The sequence below is a fragment of the Mustela erminea genome, chromosome 12, assembly GCF_009829155.1.
Source record: "Mustela erminea isolate mMusErm1 chromosome 12, mMusErm1.Pri, whole genome shotgun sequence".
Taxonomy (NCBI): Eukaryota; Metazoa; Chordata; class Mammalia; order Carnivora; family Mustelidae; genus Mustela; species Mustela erminea.
Window position 1 is genome coordinate 30866985 of NC_045625.1, and position 13353 is coordinate 30880337.

Here is a 13353-nt window from a genome sequence, read left to right on the forward strand (position 1 = left end):
CATTTTTGACAATATGGAGCAATGCATACTATCTTGATTCTCCTGCTAATTATAACTAAAAACCCCAGGCAAAGTAAATGAAAGGTGGAGAAAAGAAGACAAACTATCTAGGGACTCAGAACAATCTGATGGTGAGTTTCCTGTCTGTCTGTCCTTTTTTTTTTTTTGCAACCCGGGGGCTAGAGTAGCCCACAACCGGAAACACAAAAGAGCAGATACAAAATTCCCCAGGAAGCCTGCTCTCTCCAGTCAAATGATTGGGAAAGGTAGCCCTTGGAGCACTTACCCCTGGCTCTACTCAAAGCACATACAATGAAAGAAACTGTACCTCTTTTCCTCCCCACTGGGCACCACAGAGACTGTGGAGAGGAGCCCTATAAGCCATCATGTCCTGAATTAAGCAAAGGAGAGCAATGAAATAGTATCTTACTCCTTCCCGACTAGAGTAGCAGGGAGGATTATGGAGAGAAGGAGGCTGGCGAAAGCAACTCTTTAAATTGGTGCAAGAAGTCAAACTACTCTGAACATTCCATGTGTGAAATTAACCAGAATCAAAGTGCAAGAGTTTTGAGAATTGAACTATGGGTGAATATTACCCAGATTTTAAATCAGCTTAGGTAATACCTAGGTAGGGCAGACCGAAAAGCCCTACAAGAGATGTGAAAACGAACTTGACATTAGAACCACAGTCCACAAAACTGGAACAGAAAGTTCATTCTAAACCTAAACAGATCTTTAGTCTATTAAATAGAAGATTTAAATAGGATCCTGAGTCTCATAACATAATATACAAAATGTCCAAGATATAATCCAAAATTATTAGACAAAGAACCAGAAAAACATTAACTTAAACAAAAAAAGACAATCAACAGATACCAATACTGTGATGATACAGATATAATTAACTGACAAGGATCTTAAAGCAACTATAATAAAAATGCTCCAAGAAGCAATTATGGACACTTTTGAAACAAATGGAAAATACAAAGTTGCAGCAAAGAAAGGCAGAATATAAAGATGAACTAAATGAAAATTTCAGAATAATAAACATTTAATAAATAAGTTAGCAAAGAAAATAACTAAAATAAAAACCTCATTGAATGGAGATGACAGAGGAAAGAACCACTGAACTTGATGACAGACCAATAAATATTATCTATCCAATCTGAACAACTGATAAAAAACACAGAAGCAAAAAGAATCCACAGAATCTCAGGGCTCTGTGGGACAGTAACAAAATACCTACCATTCATGCCATCAGAGTTCCAGAAAGAGAGGAAAAAGAATGAAGGGCTAAAAACATATTTGAGGGAATAATGGCTGGAAATGGTGCAAATCTGGTGAAAGACACACACCTGCAGATTTAAAAAGCTGAGCAAAACTCAAACAGAATAAACCCCTAGAAACCTCTATGTCAATCATAATCAAATTCCTGGAAACTAAAGAAGAAAAAAATCATGACAGCAGCCAGAAAGAAACAACATATTATCTACAGGGGAAAAACAATTCAAATAACAGTGTATTTCTCATGAGAAACTATGGGGTCGATAAGGTAATGACACGGCATTTTTCACATGTTGGGGATAAGGGTGGGGATGAGCTGTTAACCAAGAATTCTATATCCAGTGCTTAGGACTGGGGAGAAGGGGGGGTATTAAAGGGGTTGTAGCTAAAGGGGATAGGGTTTCTTCCTAAAGGGGGTGGGTAATTGTTCTAAAATTAATTGTGGTGATGTTTCTACAACTCTGAATATAGGAAACCCATTGAATTGTATTTCAAATTGGTGAACTGTGTGGTATGGATGTATGGTCAACCTCAATAAAGCTGTTACAAATAGCCCCATTATATATAATTTAAAATTTATATATAATTTAAAATAATTTTTAAAAATTTAAATTAAAATACTAAAAAATTCGAGAAATTCAGGGGAAGACAGGGAAGAAAAAAACAGGAATGAAAAACAGGGAACAGTAAACGCATAGTAAGTTGGAAATCTTAAATCTTAACATTAATAATTCCATTATAGGTAAATGATTAAAAAAAACACACCAATAAAAAAGAGAGCTTAAAAATAAAAGAATGAGCACAGATATGCTTTGTAAACATGAATTAAAAGAAAGCTGATTAACATCAGATATTAGTATCTTATAAAATAGATTTTAGAGCAAAGACAATTACCAGGAACAAACAGAAGCATTATATAATGATAAAGGCATCAATTCACCAAGAATACTTAACAATCCTAAATGTGTATGTACTAAATCATGGAGCTTCAAAAAACATGTAGCAAAACCTGATAGAATTGGATGAAACATTTGAAAAATTTACAATTATAATTGGTAACTTCAATACCCCTCTCTCAAAAATTGCTTGAACTGCTAAAATGAAAAGCAGCAAGCATAGAAAAGAACGGAATACCACTATAAAGCAGCAGGATATAACAGATATTTATTGATTGTGTCACTCAACAACAGCCAGATATATAATCTTTTAAAGTACTGATGGGACCATTTACCAAAATAGAACATATAGTGGTCATAAAATAAACATTAACAGATTTAAAGAAGTGAAGTTAAACAAAGTATATTCTCTGACAATAACGTAATTAAACTAGAAGTTGGTAAGAGAAAGATAATGGGAAATCACTGAATATGTAGGATTTAAACATCACACAGATAATCCATGAGTTACAGAGAAAATCTCAAGGGAAATTAAAAAACATAATTAAATGAATGAAAATAATACTAGTGTTGTAAAGTTCCTATTCTATACATGAGGGGGCTTGGAAGGAAATATACAGCATTGAGTAATTGTATTACAGTAGAACAATAGTTCAAATCAATGGTCTATACTTCTACCTTATGACACTAAAAAAAGAAGACCAAATTTAATCCAAAACAAGCAGAGGAAGTACATAATAAAGATAAGAGCAGAGATCAATGAAATTAAAACTAGAAAAACACTACAGAAAAATCAATGTGGCTAAAAGTTGGTTCTTAGAAAATATCAATGAAATTGATATATCTCTGATCAGAGTGATCATTAAAAACAGACCAGACAGAAATTTCCAATATCAGAAATGAAAGCAGAGAAAACACTATGGAGCCTGAAGTTATTAAATGGAAAACATGGGAATATCATAAACAATTTTATCCCCATAAGTTCAAATTTAAGTTAAACAGCAAAAGAGAGAGAGAGAAAGAGATACACACACACACACACACACACACACACACACGAATAGGATAGAATTGAGAGCACTGAAATAGACCTATAAAAGGTTACGATCAATTGACTTTTGACAAAGGTGCAAAGCCAAATCAATGGATAGTTTTAAGCAAACGGCATGGAATAAACTGGAACTCATATCCAAAAGCAAAAAATGAACAAATCAGAAACTCTCAACCTATACTTTTCACCATGTACAAAAATTATCTCAAAATCAATCATAATCTTAAATGTAACACCTCTATAACTTTATAAAACTTTAAGAAGCAAACCAAAGTGATAACCTCTGTGACCTTGGGTTAGACAAAGATTTCTTAGACATGATACCAAAGAAAAATCCATTTTAAAAATTAATAAATTGGATTGCACCACATTAAAAATACTGTTTGTAAGAACTGTTAAGAAAATAAAAAAGATTGCTACAAATTGGGAGAAATATTTGCAATACACATATCTGGTAAGGTCTCTTACCTAGAATAAATCCACAAAACTAACAGGCAAACTAACAGACTGGGAGAACTATTTGCAAATGACATATCTGATAAAGGATTAGTATCCAAAATACATAAAGAACTTATAAAACTCAACATTGCCAAAAAGAATTCTTACTACTGAATAATAAAAAGACAGACAATGAAATTTAAAGATGGGTAAAAGTGTTGAATAAACATTTCCCCGAATAAGCTTATGAAAAGATGCCCAACATCATTAATACAGAGGGAAATGCAAATTCAAACTGCAATATGATAAAATTACATATCTATCGGAATGGCTAAAACAAAACCAAAACTGAAAACAAACTTGACAACAGCAAATGTTGGTGAGGATATAGAACACCTAAAATTGTCAGATATCACTGAGAGTAATTCAAAACGGCACAAGTGGGGCGCCTGGGTGGCTCGGTGGGTTGGGCCTCTGACTTCAGCTCGATTTCAGGGTCCTGGAATCGAGCTCCGCATCAGGCTTTCTGCTCAGCAGGGGCCTGCTTCCCTCTCCCCCTCTGCCTGCCTCTTCGCCTGCTTGTGATATCTCTTTCTCTCTCTCTCTCTCTCTCTCTGTGTCAAATAAATAAATAAATCTTAAAAAAAAACCAACAACCAAAAAACCAAAAGCAAAACAAAATGGCACAGCCACTACAGAAAACTCTATTTCTGATTAAGTCAAACATAAACATACTACATAGCCCAATAATCTCTTTCCTAGGTGTTTACTCAGAAGAAACAAAAGCATGAAAGCTTATATTCACATAGAAACTTGTATTTGGATGTTTATGGAAGCCTCATTCATAATTGCTAAAAACTGGAAACAACCCCGTTGTCCTAGTGGAGAATGACAAAAGAACTGTAGTCATCCATACAGTAGAACACTGCTCAGTAATAAAAAGGAATAAACTACTGATCTACTGAACAAGGAACACATTTATGCTAAGTGAAAGAACTCTGTTTCAAAGGATACATATGGTATTCATTTACAGCATATTCTGGAAAAGGTAAAACTATAGGGAGAGAAAACAGACCAGTGATTAACAGTGACTGGGATGTGGGGAGGGACAGATTATAAAGGGACACAGAAGCATTTTGGGTTGTGGTGGAACTTGCCTCTATCTTGATAGTGGTGATTACATGACTCCATATTTGTTAAAATTAAGTAACTGTATACTACCGAGGATTAAGTTTACTGTATTTATGGTATTACACTTCAATAAGGTTTACTTAAAAACAACAAAAGATACCTCCTGGCTTGCACTTCAAGTGAAAAAATTTTGCTACTTTCATGATGGACAATATTAAGGAATTCATATATAAGTTGAGGGTAAGATACAAGTTGAAAATGAGGACGCCAGTTACTTTTAAAGTATTTTGACATAAACTCTGCTAATGCAGGCGGAAAACTGATCAAATGAAGTATTTTTAAAGGGAAATATTTTTAAATATTTTTAAAGGGAAATAGAAAGTATTTTTAAAGAGAAATACAAATGCTAGGGGAAGAAAAAGAAGGTATTGCACTTCTGTCTGGGTTGTTTTATGCCTAAAATTAAGCCACTGCATTAGCTTTAAATATTTCAATATATATATTTATATTTATATATGTAACATTACATAATATATATTTAAATCTTAGACATAATAGGACCCAGAAGTACTTTATAGTTTCTTAGGTAACTTGCTTTGCTGATCCAGGTTCCCCCATATTCCGGTAACAGATCAAGAAAGGTCATTGTTCTTGAAATCTGAAAGAGCCTTACAATTGGTGTGTAACTCCTGGAGGAGGCAGGTGTTCCTTTTTAGAGTCTTGGTTTTGAAGATGGAGGCAAGTTCTGCATTTTATTCAACATATCTGATAACAGAAGTCCCCGTGCACAAGTCTTCTAAGCAGTAGAACAGGACTAGCTACCATCCCCTCCACAAGGGCCTCTAATGTCCCATCCAGAAGACTCCAGTGAGTCTATCACTGCGTTTGTACATAAGGACTCATTTAAGCCCAAACTCCCTAACAAAACTAAAACATCTTTACAGGTAGAGCATGTTCCTTTCATCATGTGAGCCCTTCTGGAGTCAGAATGATACTTGTAGAGCATATGCTGTAACCAGGGCAGCCTCTAGCTTTCTTTCACAAAGGACACGCACTCTCTACGGACACTTTGTCTGCCAGTGCAGAGCAAAGACAGTAGGACCTAGGATTAGCAAGATGATGGTGATTCATATTTAAATTCTCATTGAAAACTTCAGTGAGGGAGAAGATTTAGGAACTGTGGTCACAAGAACAAATGTTGAGAAATGGAGTCCATCACCACATCCCAGGATAACCCTTAACTGATCAGGCTTCTTAGGACCAAAGTGAAGGCAGCACTATGGGGTTAACAGTAACTGGACCTCCTAGGATACAGAACTTAGGACCATTGCTATGCTTTTCCCCAGTCTTCTGTAAGGTACAGGGAAATGTCCAGCCTTCTCTGCAATCAAAAACACTTGTTTTTGGGTGACTAGTGTTACAATTCCCAACACAGAAGATTTCATTGGGTTATGTTATCACCGTCCAAGGTGTTAGGCTTGCCTATCTGGCAGAATTCATGTATTTGAGGAACCTGAAAGCAAGTCCTTCCCTATCTACCATGAGGAAAGCAGCATTTGGCCTCCTTTAGGTCCTGTTTTGAGTTGCTTTAGGGGGATGGTGGCTTTATGGCTAGTTTCTGAGTCATGAGAGTCCTGGCAGGTTCTGAGCTTCTTGGCTAAAAAAGAGAGTAACTGAGAGAGGCCTGTGCATTTACCCACCTACCCTACCCCCTTCCTCAGTTCCCTCAATTATAACATTTAGCTGATGCATTCCGGTCTGTACAACAGCTGAGTTTTATGTTCAAGCGAAATGATTTCCTGTTTGGATGCTTTTGGTAACTGCAACACGCTGTACAAATGTGGTAGGGCTTGGGACGTGAACTAATGCTCACTGGACGGCAGTGCACTTGAATTGGAATTCCTGTCAGAAGCAGCTAATACAGAAAGCAGCTGGCTCGTGTGCTGTGTGGTTTTAATTATTCCGGCAACTGTGGGGTCAACCTCTAATCCGTGACCAGTTGGTGCTCGCTGAACGGGGGCTGGCGTTCCGCATGTGCTCGGCCTGGACGCAGCTCCCGCAGCCGAGCTGGAGCCATGATGGGAAAGCCACCGCCCCACTGCGAGCAATTACTTTAAGGCTGGCTGAAGCAGAAGGAATAACCATTCCATTTGGCTAATGGGATGGTGTGTGCAGAAACCAGAGCTCCAGCTTAGCGGTTAGAAGACACAACTGCCGCTTCTAGTGATGACCAGGGCTACTGCGCCACACTGTCCACCACGAGCCAGGCTAGCCTTCTTTACTAACCTCCTCTTTGCTGGCTCTCAAATGTTAACCTGTGTGTGGCATCAGAGATGCATTTCGTCTGCTCTCACCCACTTCTTACGTCACACCTTTTGCACTGTCACAATCTTGGGAAGGCATTTGTGGTCATTTAAAAAGGATTTGCTGGGGCGCCTGGGTGGCTCAGTGGGTTAAAGCCTCTGCCTTCGGCTCAGGTCATGATTCCAGGGTCCTGGGATGGAGCCCCACATTGGGCTCTCTGCTCAGCAGGGAGCCTGCTTCCTCCTCTCTCTCTGTGCCTGCCTCTCTGACTACTTGTAACCTCTGTCTGTCAAATAAATAAATAAATAAATAAATCTTAAAAAAAAAAAAAAATAAAAAGGATTTGCCTATGTTTATAAGGACAACATGGGAAGAGCATAGGGTTCAAAACCAAATAAGCTGGTTTGAGCCTCAGCGATGCAATTATTGCAACAGAATTTCTTAACTTCTGAGTCTCAGTGTCCTGACATATAAAATGAGAATTATAATAATAACAAGGGACATATTATATTTTGAGGCCACTTGAGCTTTTACAAAATATTTTTACATTCATTTTATCTCATTATAGTTGTTGTTGGCATCTTAAAATAGCATTTATACTTGTTGCCTCTTTTTTTTTTTTTTTAAAGATTTATTTATTTTAGAGAAAGAGATGGTATGAGCAGGGAGAGGGACTGGGGGGGGGAGGAGAAAGAGAATCCACAAGCAGACTCCCCAGCTGGGCATGGAGCCCAACTCAAGGCTTGATCCCAGGACCTTGAGATCATGACATGAGCTCAAATCAAGAGCTGGTGCTTAATGGACTGAGCCACCCAGATGCCCCTGTAATCACTGATATTTTGAAATTATCATAGCTATTAGATCTTCCATTAGACCTTGCTATTTAATATATTAATAAAATATGATTGTAGGCATATTGCTATATTATAATTTTAGAATAGTTTAACATGTGTATTTCAATATAGCTGCTTTTCTTTGGATTCCTATATATCATATTTAAAGCTCTTAAAATATATTTTTGAGAAGGTGTCCGTAAACTTTATCAGATTACCAAAAAGACCTGTAGCACAAAAAATCATTTAGAAAAATCCAGCCTAGGGATGCCTGGGTGGCTTAATGTCACTTAAGCATCTGCCTTCTGCTCAGGTCATAATCTAGAGTCCTGGGATCGAGTCCCACATTGGCTCCTTAATTAGTGGGGAGCCTGCTTCTCCCTCTCCGTGTTGCTCCCCTTGCCTGTACTCTTCCTCTCTCCTACTCTCTCTCTGGCAAATAAATAAAATCTTAAAAAAAGAAAAAAAGAAAGAAAGATCGATCCAGCCTAGATAACCATTAAGTTCACCAGTCAAGGTTCAGACCTAATCAGTTCTTCCTCTCTTGTGTTTCTTATTCTCTCTGTGTTCATATATATGAATGTGCATGTGCATACAGAAATACCTTCCCTGCTTGGAGGATCCACAGTTCCAATGAGCTTTGGAATCAGACTTCCAAGCTTCAGTCTAAGCTCTGTTACTTATTAGACAAGTTACTGAATCTCTCCATACTTCAGTTTCCTCATCTATTTTCAAAATGAGGGTAACAAGAGGACCCAAAACTCTTTGTAGTATTTTGCTGGTTAATGAGTTAATGAGTTGCAAAGAACCAACACAGGGCCTGGCTCATATAACATAACTTTATGAAATGCTGGCTAATTTCATTATTTTTATTAGTATGGGTATATAAACATGTAAGTCCATAAACATATACGTATAGAGGCGCCTGGGTGGCTCAGTCAGTTGAGCATCCGTCTCCTGATTTCAGCTCAGGTCATGATGTCAGGGTGGTGAGATCGAGCCTCTATTGGGCTCCACGCTCAGTGCAGAATCTGCTGCTCTCTTTCCCTCCCCCTCTGCCCCTCCCCTGGCTCAGGCACTGGTGTATGTCTGTGCACTCACGGTCCCTCTCTCTTTCAAATAAATAAGCAAGTAAAAAATTTTTAAAAATAGCTACATATGGGGGCGCCTGGGTGGCTCAGTGGGTTAAAGCCTCTGCCTTCAGCTCAGGTCATGATCTCAGGGTCCTGGGGTCGAGCCCAGTGTCTGGCTCTCTGCTCAGCAGGGAGCCTGCTTCCCTTCCTCTCTCTCTCTCCGCCTGCCTCTCTGCCTACATGTGATCTCTGTCTGTCAAATGAATAAATAAAAAAATAAAAACATATATATGTCTATAAGCATTTATAAAACAGTGAGTGACCCTAGCATTTAAGGTCATTGTTGAGGTAAAGGAAGACCTAACTTGGAATAATGTCACTACTCTATCACTTATGAGACCCTCGCTCGACCTAACTACTGTGTGGGGAGATGTCATAAACAAAGAGAGAAGACAACTTAGAGATTTGCACTTGTTTAGGACATTGATAGGGCATCAAAAGTTGTAGGAGAATCAGCATGGTGCTGCCTTGTCACTTTACCACTGAACAACCCAAACACTACTGGCAGTGATGACAGGACCAATCATTACACACTATGCATATCTTCAAATTATTCTGTTTAGTCTTCACAAAGCAAACAGTATTATTCTCCATTGCATTTAGTGATTTTCCATTTTAAGACATTTCTGAAACTATGTAAGACTCGATCATTTCACTATAAGTCCAACCTGACAATAACAGTAATAAGGTCCTCTTTAATTAGCAATAATTGCGCCTCGGATAAACCTCATTGGCTACAATACTGCCACTGGGCAAAGCTAAGGTCCTATATATATTGTCTACTATGTGTCAGGTGTGATGCTAAATTTTTTTTTTTTCAGATATTCTTGGCATGTATCACTATATTAGTTGCAGGTGTATAACATAAAAATTTGATAATTGTATACATAGTGAAAAGATCACCACAGTAAGTCTAGTTAACATCTGTCACCACACTGTTACAATTTTTTTCTCGTGATGAGAACTTTTAAGTTCTACTCTCTTAGAAACTTTCAAATAAACAATACAGTATTATTAACTATAGTCACCCTTGATGTTTTACGGTCATTGTCCTGATGAACTCTCACATAAGCAAAGTATTATAGTCCATAGTTTTCAGATAAGGAATTGAGACTCAGAAAGATTAAGTGGCTTATCTGGGGGAATACTGCTAATAAGTGACAAAACAAAAACTCAAAATTTGGGTTTATCTGACTCTAAAACCCACATTCTTTCTATGATACTACATTGTATAATAATAAAATGAATCTACTAAATTCTATTATCAACTATATTGCTGGTATTCAAATTATTTGAGTTAAGAGAAAAAACTACATATTTACAAATGATAGCCATGGTATATGAGGAATTTACTATGTATGTTTATGCTTTTACAGCCCAGGACTGAGCCTTAAGGTATCTGAATCGAGGATGTAATATTGTGTTAAAACATTAATCCGTTGTATTAGGTTAGACACTAAAAATTGCTACTAAAATGATGTCTCATTCAGGGAAAGGCTCTTCAGTCCTCCTCCAGAACAATGGGTGGCAGAGAAAGTGTTCGATTTAATTAGTTGTGTATGTAGAAAGAGATGCTCATCTGTTTCCATGGAGTCGAACACATCACTGACATACTTCTCCATGGAAACAGAGAAGGGAAAACAGAAAATGTGAAAGTGAATGAATTCAGTGAGCAGTTGGTGAGCAAAGATTCAGGAAAAAAATAATTCATCCTGTAGTACTACGTTACTAGTCTAGGAAAGAGAAATAGCATATATTTAGAGATCATCAAGATGCGCTACATAAAAGAAGACGTAAGATACACTGAGATTTAAGATGACATGGTTGTTGTTTTGGGAGGGATATACAAATACTGGGACATGCCAAGAGCACAGGTATGTCTGTCTCCGCACAGACAACATAATGGCAGAATTCTGAAAAGATGAGCAGGGTTACAGCTCAAAGTCGGTAAGGAGACAAGGGGATAGAACACAGAGGGAACACATTTATAAAGTAAATTTATCAGCTCTATACTAGTTTCACATAATTTTTTTCTGCTTTGTTTTGAAGGATTTTTTTCCTTAAAAAATCTTTTTTGGGGGGATTTAAAATTATAGGAAGATTTCAAGTTTTGTTATGTAACACATTTGTTAATTTGCATGACTGAACCTGTACAATCACTTTTAATTTATGTTTTATTTCCTTTGAAGGTTATTTTTCATTAAAACCATAAAGAGTTCATTTTATAAGATGTTCTTCCTTGAGGTAGTCTGACTTAAAAAAAAATTTCCAATGGAATTTAGTGCAAACCTGCCCCTCAAGTCAATTTAATTTAACTTAATTTAATTCAATTCAACTCGATTCACAATTAATCCCGGCCCTCAAGACGATTATAGGCTTCTTGGGAGGACAGGTACTTAAAAGAATGATTACAACATTTATTGACTCCTTCAACAAATATATCTTATGTCCCTACTATGTGCTGAGTACTGTTCTGGATTTTGCAGATACAGTGATGGATTAAATAGACCCTGTCTATTCTCACAGAATAAGTATTTTTTTAAAAAATATTTATTTATTTATTTTAGAGAGAGGGTCTGTGCACGTGTGCATGCACAAGCCAGGGGGTGCAGTGGAGGAGGGGAGAGGGAGAGAGAACCTCAAGCAGACTCCCCTTTGAGTGTGGAATATGTCACAGGGCTCGATCTCATAACCCTGAGATCATGACTGGAGCTGAAATCAAGAGATGGATGCTTAACCGACTGAGCCACCCAGGTGCCCCTTGTTTTGTTTTCTCTTAATTAAAGAGTGGACTGAGGTAAAGAATCTTGGTTGTGGTACAAAGAGTGATAATTGCTCCCCATATCCATTTGGATTTTTCTAAGAATCTAGCACCCTGAATTTTAGCTGGGCATGATGCCATCAAAGGAGACACACGTTAGCTTCCTTTGTCCACGGTGTGGCTCTGTGCCTAAGTCCTGTCCGCCTCCTAAATGACAAATGGCTTTACTGAACTCCCCCTGCTCCTGCTGGTGGGGCTATGGCTACAACAGAAGCATCTGCTTTTGCCCCCCAGATGGAAGCCACATGTTGACAATGGCAGAGCCAAGTCCTAGATGATTTTGTGAAGCGGAGATTTCTACCCACCATAGGCTGCCCACTTCCATCTGCACTATGATGGGAATAAAATATACGTCGACCTTTATTTTTTATTTTTTAAAAAGATTTTATTTATTTGACAGAGAGAGAAAGAGAGACAGAAAGAGCACAAGCAGGGTGAGCGTCAGGCAGAGGGAGAGGGAGAAACAGGCTCCCCACTGAGCAGGACTCTGGGATCATGACCTGAGCTAAAGGCAGGTGCTTAACCAACTGAGCCACCCGGGTGGCCCTATTCTTCTCCCTTTCTTAAGTCACTGCCAGAGCAGTTCAGCCTGTGACTGATACAGTTATGATGGGACGTGGAGACATATGAAAATACCCAGAGGGGGATGAAGGAATAGGGAAGGGATTTTTTAAATGATAGAGACAACAGAGCATGTTTAAATATTGATGGGAAGAATATGAAATAGAAGAAAAGGTCAAAGGGGTTATAACCACAAGTCTTAAAAAAAAAAAAAATGGTAGCAAGTGCCTGGAAAGGTAGGAAAGGATGGAATAATGGAAGAGAGAGCATGTTGGAGTACCTTTGGCAGAAAGGGGTATTTGCTGTGTTTTGGCAGAAACAGAGAAGGCGAGTGCAGATGTAGTCTGATTTGCAGATATTATGCTGAAAGGTGAGGGAGTTGCTACCTAAAGCCTTCATTTTCTGTGGGGAACATAAAGCATTAGGTGAGAATGGAAGGAGAGAGGACTGGCGGTCAGAGGTTTCGGCAGAATGAGAAGGTATGAAATCCTCTTTATGGAGAAGTGCGGTGGGATGAAGAGCCAGTGCAGACTGCCTCCCTGAAGTAGGTAACCACATTATGGTCTCTGCGACCAGCGGAATTGTTCAGGGGTTGGCGGAGGTTTATGGATTAGGTCTGTCCACGGTTCCGACTGCAGCAGCCAAGTTCCACCGGTGAGGAGAAAAGTTGATTTTTCTAAGGTAAAAATTTTAGTAGTCGATCACGGAATCAGGGCTGAATGGCGGGGCAAGTAAAGACAGAAGGAGATGCGTATTCAAAACTGCAGAAGATAATGGATTGCTAGTCTCAGTGACTTGAAAAAAAAATTTTTTTTTAAAAGATTTTATTTATTTATTTATTTGAGAGAGGTGGGGACAGCGATGGAGACAGTGAGAGAGCACAAGTGGGGAGGAGAGGGGG

The 13353-nt window shown here is 38.2% G+C and overlaps 1 protein-coding gene and 1 non-coding gene across 2 annotated transcripts in view; both read right to left on the bottom strand.

Annotated features, from left to right (window-relative positions):
- INVS (inversin) overlaps positions 1-13353 on the bottom strand; it is a 166135-nt gene that overhangs the window by 147332 nt on the left and 5450 nt on the right. The window lies entirely within an intron of this gene.
- On the bottom strand, positions 9683-9830 carry LOC116571287. Its single transcript, XR_004277833.1, has one exon. It is a non-coding gene; the product is annotated as a U4 spliceosomal RNA (small nuclear RNA).